Source organism: Microtus ochrogaster, chromosome X, assembly GCF_000317375.1.
Source record: "Microtus ochrogaster isolate Prairie Vole_2 chromosome X, MicOch1.0, whole genome shotgun sequence".
NCBI lineage: Eukaryota > Metazoa > Chordata > Mammalia > Rodentia > Cricetidae > Microtus > Microtus ochrogaster.
In genome coordinates this window covers 58,986,589-58,993,715 of record NC_022026.1, presented here as the reverse complement: position 1 = coordinate 58,993,715, position 7,127 = coordinate 58,986,589, and the positions used below count along the sequence as shown (strand labels likewise).

Sequence of the window (7,127 nt, the reverse complement as noted above, 5' to 3'; positions counted from 1 at the left end):
CCAAAACCACAGAGAAACCCTGTCTCAAAAAAACCAAAAAAAAAAAAAAAAAAAAAGATCTTCACAGGAGATGTCTTTGGGTACCATGGTATGCCTTTGCAAATCTTGGAAAGCATGAGTTTGTAGAAGAGAAAACCAAAGTTGCCAAAGTTGGTCAAGGAGTAGAAGATGGGCCTGATACCAAGAGAGCAAACTTGATTCACCTGAGACAACCATGGTCAAAAAGAAAGTGCTTTTCTGCCCTGTAAAAGAGGCTCTGGAAGTAGATTGGAGCGGAGAGAAAGCCAAGGCTGCTCTGAAGCGCACAGCCCCAGACGACTTTCTGCTGCAAGAGCTGCTGAAATTCCGCACAGATAAAGGAAGAGATCCCAGTCTGATAGCTCCAGTATGTGCTGTGGTTGGAGGAATCTTGGCACAGGAAATTGTGAAGGCCCTGTCTCAATGGGACCCTCCTCACAATTTCTTCTTTTTTGATGGCATGAAGGGGAATGGAGTTGTGGAGTGTCTGGGTCCCAAGTGAGCCAGCCGTGTGTGTGCTCCAAGCCCACCTGCCACCTGCTGTCTTCCCAAGAAGGCATTTCTGGATGACAAAGATTTTCCTAGAACAAGTAGGCCTGACTGTGTCCTGCTTCCGTCCGACCAACTGTCAGGGACCTGCCGGCTCCGTAGCATCACTGTCAAAGAGCAGCATACTTCATGTTGTCAGAGCTTCTTAGAACCTTCTGGACTTAGTCCCTTCCGTAGGTCAACAGAAAGGAGAAGGCCTTCAGCAGGGGTATGAGGTCCAGAGCTTTTGAAATTCAGTGCAGATGCTTTTCTTCCAAAGCCTGAAGGAGCGAGAACAGCCTTTGGTTACTGAGCCTTCATCAGGGGGTAGCCTGGGCTTTGGAAAGGGAGCCTTTCTTGTCACCCAGCTTTCTTACAAGATAAGCCTTAGTGGAACTGTTCATTTCTTATCTTTTGGTTGTGCGCCTGTGAACATAACCTAATAGCTGAGCCATCTCTCAGCCCAAATTTTTATTTCTAAAAAGGCAGATTTGGTGCCAGGGGCATGATGTAAGCCTGTAATCCTATAAAATGGGTTACAAGGAGGATTGCTGTAAGTTTCAAGGCCAAGCTGGTCTACAAAGTGTATTAAGAACCTGTCTCAAAATATAATAAAAGTTGTGTTCCAGAGTTAGAGGTGACTGTCCCATCATCTTGGGCACCCAGGTCCTCCGGTGGGAGGGTTGAATTGGTTTGGTCTTCTTGGGGGTGGGACAGCTTGTCTCTAGTTTGTAGATTCCCTTGGTGTTTGTGGGGAATGATAATAAAGTTATAACTCTGTCAAAAAAATTATTCCACAAAATAGAAACAGAATGAAAATTGTCAAATTCTTTTTATGAGGCACAGTCACCTTGATGCCCAAACCACACAAAGAGTCAACAAAGAAAGAGGATTACAGACCAAGTTCCCTCATGAACATTGATGCAAAAATACTCTGAAAAATACTCATAAATTGAATCCAAGAACACATAAAAAAGATTAATCACCATATTCAAGTAGCTTCATCCAAGAGATGCAAGATGGTTCAACATATAAAAATCTGTCAATGTAACCTACCATATAAACAAAACCCACATGATCACTTCATTCGATATAGAAAAGACATTTGACAAAATCCAAAACCTCTTTATGATAAAAGTCTTACAGAGATTAGGGATAAAAGCAACATACCTAACCATAATAAAGGCAGTTTACAGCAAGCCTATAGCCAACAGCAAATTAATAGGAGAGATAATCAAAGCAATTCTTCTCAAATCAGGACCAAGACAAGGCTGTCCACTCTCTCCACACCTATTCAATATAGTACTTGAAGTTCTAGCTAGAACAATAAGACAACCAAAGAATATCAAGGGAATACAAACTGGAAAAGAAGGAGTCAAAGTATTATTTGCAGATGATTTCGTAATTTACAAAAACAACCCCAAAAACTCTACTAGGGAACTCGTACAGCAGATAAATACTTCAGTGAGGTGACTGGATATAAGGAGAAGTAAAAAAAGAATCAGTATCCCTCCTACGCATGAATGACCAGTAGACTTAGAAAGTAATCAGAGAAACAACACCTTTCACAATAGCCTACAATAATACCTTGGGGTAATTCTAACCAAGCAAGTGAAAGACTTGTAAGACAAAAACTTCAGTTCTTTGAAAAAAGAAATTGGAGAAGATATGCAAAAATGGAAAGCTCTTCCGTGCTCTTGGATAGGCAGGATTAACATAATAAAACTGGCAATCTTACCAAAAGCAATCTACAGATTCAATGTAATCCCCATTAAAATTCCAATACAATTCTTTATATTCCTTGAAAAAAACAATACCCAACTTCATATAGAAAAGCAAAAAAACCTAGTGTGGTAGTGTAATTGGCCCCCATTATCTCAAAGGCAGTGGCCTTGATGAAGTAGGTGTGGCCTTGTTGGAGGAAGTGTGTCACTGTGGGATTGGGCTTTGAGGGTGCTTTTGCTCAAACTTTACTCAGTGTGACATACTGTACATTGACTGCTGCCTTCTGATCAAGATGTAGCCAGAATCACATCTGCCTGCATGCCACATGCTCTCCATCATGATGATAATGGATGGAACCTCTGAAACTGGAAGTTAATTCAGTGGTCATGGTGTCTCTTCTCAGCAACGGAAACCCTAACTAAGACTTATAGGATAGATAAAACAATATTGTGCAATAAAGGAACTTCTAGAAGTATTTCCATCTCTAATCTCAAGCTGTATGACAGAGCTATAGTAATAAAAACCACATAGTATTGTCATAGAAACAGGCAGGTTGATCAAGGGAATAAAATTAAAGAACCAGACACAATCCATATACCTATGGATACCCATTTTTAATAAAGAATCCAGAAATACAAGATGAAAAAAGAAAGCATCTTCAACAAATTGTGCTGGTCTAACTGGATGTCTGCACATAGAAGAATGAAATTAGATCCATAACTATTACCCTGAATAAAACTCAACCCCAAATGGATCAAAGACCTCAACATAAAACCAGATACACTGAACCTGACAGAAAAGAAATCAGGGAATAGCCTTCAAATCCCAGGAAAAAACTTCCTGAACAAAGCACCTGTAATACCAGAGGCATTAAAATCAACAATCAATAAATGGAACCTCATGAAATGGAAAACCTTCTGTAAGATAAAGGACTCCATCAATAGGACAATGCAGCAGCCTACAGAATGGGAAAAGATTTATTTTTACTAACTCCATCTCCAATAGAGAGCTAATATCCAAAATATATAAAGTACTCAAGAAACTAGATATCAAAAAACTAAATAATCCAATTTAAAAATGGGGTACAGACCTAAACAGAGAATTTTCAACAACGGAATCTCAAATGGCTGAGAAACAGTCAAAGAAATGTTCAGCATTCTGAGCCATTATGGAAATGCAAGTCAAAACAACTCTGGGATTTTGTCTTACACCTGTCAGAATGGCCAAAATCAAAAACACAAGTGGCAGCTCATGCTGGCAAGGTTGTGGAGCAAAGAGAACACTCCTCGTTGTTGGTGGGACTGCAAACTTGTACAGCCACTTTAAAAATCAATATGGCAGTTCCTCAGAAAATTGGGAATTGACCTACTTCAAGACCCTACTATACCACACTTGGGCATATACCCAAAGGATGCTCCATTCTACCACAAGGACGATTGCTCAATTGTGTTCAAAATGGCTTTATTTATAATAGTCAGAAACTGGAAAAAACTCAACTGAAGAATAGATAAAGAAAATGTGGTACATTTACACAATGGAGTATTATTCAGCTCTTAAAATAATGACACCTTGAAATTTGCAGGCAAATGGATGGAACTAGAAAAAAACATCCTGAGTGAGTTAACTCAGACCCAGAAAGATGAACATGGTATGTCCTCACTCATAAGTGGTTGGACTGGGAGCAGGTAGGGATGGGAACAGAAAGGATCAGGTAGGGGGTTGAAGGAGAGAGTACTGGAGCGATGACTGGAATTAGGGGGCATTTGGGGGTGGATGTGGAAACTTAATGCAGTGGAATCTCCCCAAAATCTATGAGAGTAAACCTAGTGGAGATTTCTAGTAATGGTTGATATGTAGCCAGAGCTGACCACCCTCTATAATCAGGGAAGTCTTCCAGCAGTAGGTACACTAACCCAGTCACAAAACCTTTGACTACAATTTGTCCTGGCTGCAAGCTGTGCTGGGGTAATGGTGAAGAAGAATTTGTGGGAGTGGCCAATCAACCACTGACCCAACTTTTCAAAATTCTCCTCTCATACAGTTTCCCCATACCACAAAGAAGGAGCCCATGCTTGACACTGCCTGGATGGCCAGAGGCTGGACAGCCCAGAGACCCAGGATGGAAACAAACATGACTGGGGGGAAACTCACTGAAATTATTAGTAATGATATTCTGCTATACTAATAGATGGGTACCTAGCCAAATTGTCATCAGAGGAGATACGTCCAGCAACTGATGGGAGCATATTCATGGGGACAGAACTTGAGTAATCCAGTGGAAGAGGGGGGAGGATTGTAGGAGCCAGAGAGGTGGAGAACACCAGGAGAACATGGACCACAGAATCAAGTAAGCAGTGCTAATTGGGCCTCTCAAAGACTGAAGCAACAATCATGTAGCCTGTATGGGTCTGAGCTAGGTCCTCTGCATATAAGTTATGGTTGTATAGCTTAGTATTCTTATGGGACTTCTAACAGTGCAGGTGTCTCTAACTCTTTTGCCTGCTCTTGGGACCATTTTCCTCCTACTGGGTTACCTGGTCCAGCCTTGATATGAGGGTTTGTGCCTAGTCTTGTAACTTGTTATGTCATATTTAGTTGATAACCTTAGGAGGCATGTTCTTTTCTGAAAAGAAACAGAGAAAGAGTAGATGGGGGCAAGGTAGAGGGGGGGCTGGGGAGGAGTAGAGGGAGGGGAAACTGTGCTTGGAATGGAATGTATGAGAAGAGAATTTTTAAAAGTAAAGAAAAAGCAAGATAGTCAGAAAGATATAGAGAAGCCCCAAGCACTGTTGCCTTCATACCTATACATAAAAGGATACAGCCTGCATATTTAAATTTTAGTAGCCATGCTAGAGAAGCACTACTTCAGACTCTATTCATGGCTAGACTACCTTAGCAGTCTCTTCTGATGGTATCCTTTTTGCCAAGATGGCTGTACATTTTTTCACCTATCATGTATGGGCAAAGTGATCACTGAAAAGGAACCTAGCAGCTTTCTTAACTGTATTTATACTATAAGTAGCAGGAACCTTCATCCAATGGCTAAACAAATAGATTTCTTGCTCACTTATCAGGCATTCTCTCTCTTGAGGAAACTGCCAGTGTACACTCAGTGTCTTGAGAATGTAAAAACCACATGTTATAATTGACTGACAAGTACTAAAGGTCCAAGCATGAGGTCTAATTTCAGAGCAGGAAGAAGCAGAAAAGACTCAAGTGGTCTCTCTCCTTTAATCAAGAAAACAAAGTTCCCTCCAGCCTACCTCCCAGGAACCCAGTCAACGTGTGCACAGGTCTCACTGTTCAGAGCTAGTTAAGTGGGTACCTCTGGCTGCAAGAGAATCTGATACAGCAAGGAGGAAGTTAGTCACAAAGAATTTAGAAACTTTGGGAGCCATTGTCTGGGTAGAGGCCACTGCTGCTTCAAAGAAAGCTAAGAAATGATTATTAGCTGTGAAGGCAACTCAATGTACAGGGGCAGTACAATGAATTAGAAGGCAGTTGATTTGTACTGGCACTATTGTTCAGAATGTGAAATGGTGAAATGGCAATCACTTGCTAAAAGGACCCTGTCAGATCAAAAAGAAACCCATGACAAATGGCTAACTGAAGTGCCCATTAGCATACCAAAGCCCATGTTGGCCACCAAGCTCTCTCAGTACCAGTGGCTCCTTTCTGTTCTTCTCACCCCTGCCCCCTACCCTAAACCTCTCCAGTCCTGGGGCTTAGTTTCCCTTCCCTCAGGTTCTCTTTCCTGTGTAACCCTACCACATAGGCCATGAGATCTCTTGGTTCTTCTCTTGGTTCTCAGCACCTTTCTTGGTCTGCTTTTCCTCTTTCCTGTTCTCTCTTTCTTGTCTGCCTCTCTCACTCCCCAGCACCTTCTCTTCTTATGACCAAGTTCAGTCTACTGGGTGTTGTGTCCAGATTACGACCCCCAGAGAGAGACCACCAGAGAGGCCCAGACTGTAATAAGCAAGGTTTAATTAGCATAATACAAACATGCTTGGAACTCATCTCCATCCCTGTTACAGCGAGGTAGAGAGAGGAGTTGTATCTCCTCTGTGGGGTAAGCTTTTAAAGGCATAACTACAAAGAGAATCTTTGAAGATGCTTTGGCATGGGTACAAGGACTTTTGCTCCCTCCCTGTTACGAGCTGGGGGACTTCAGCTCCAGGTTCTTTTCAAGTAATATCTATGAGGACTCTGTGCCCTTCTCCCCAGAGAGTGATGAGTAACCAGACTAAGCAAGAGAATTGTTTTTATGATTATTCTTTACTGGCAACTTCAATATCCAATGCATCAATGGGGTTTACAATCTTTCTTTTTTCTTTTAAACACTGCCTGGCCCATTAGTTCCAGCCTCTTATTGGCTAGCTCTTACATATTGATCTAACCCATTTCTATTATTCTATGTAGCCCACGAGGTAGCTTACCAGGAATGATCTTAACCTGCATCTGTGTCTGGTGGGAGAATCATGGGGACTGCCTGACTCAGCTTCTTTCTCCCAGCATTCTGTTCTGTCTACTCTGCCTACCTAATTTTCTGTCCTATCAGGCCAAGCAGTTTTCTTTATTAGTTAACCAATGAAAGCAACAGATAAGATACAAGACCCACCTTAATAGGTATGGGGAATTGATAATGGGCAACACACAGGCAATTCAATATCACAATTATTAATCCTACTAAACCTCAATACATAAAACCAATTCATAACTTCAATCTAACTTATCACTTATCTATAAAATACTTCTTAACCTTAATACAACTTATCCATTACTTATCTATAACCTTAATACAACTTATCCATTACTTATCTATAACCTTAATACAACTTATCCATTACTTATCTATA

General features: G+C 41.2%; 1 pseudogene; it reads left to right on the top strand.

Moving 5' to 3' along the window:
• Positions 1–520, top strand: part of LOC101992605 — a 1,177-nt pseudogene extending 657 nt beyond the window's left edge.
• The last annotated feature ends 6,607 nt before the right edge of the window (positions 521–7,127 follow it).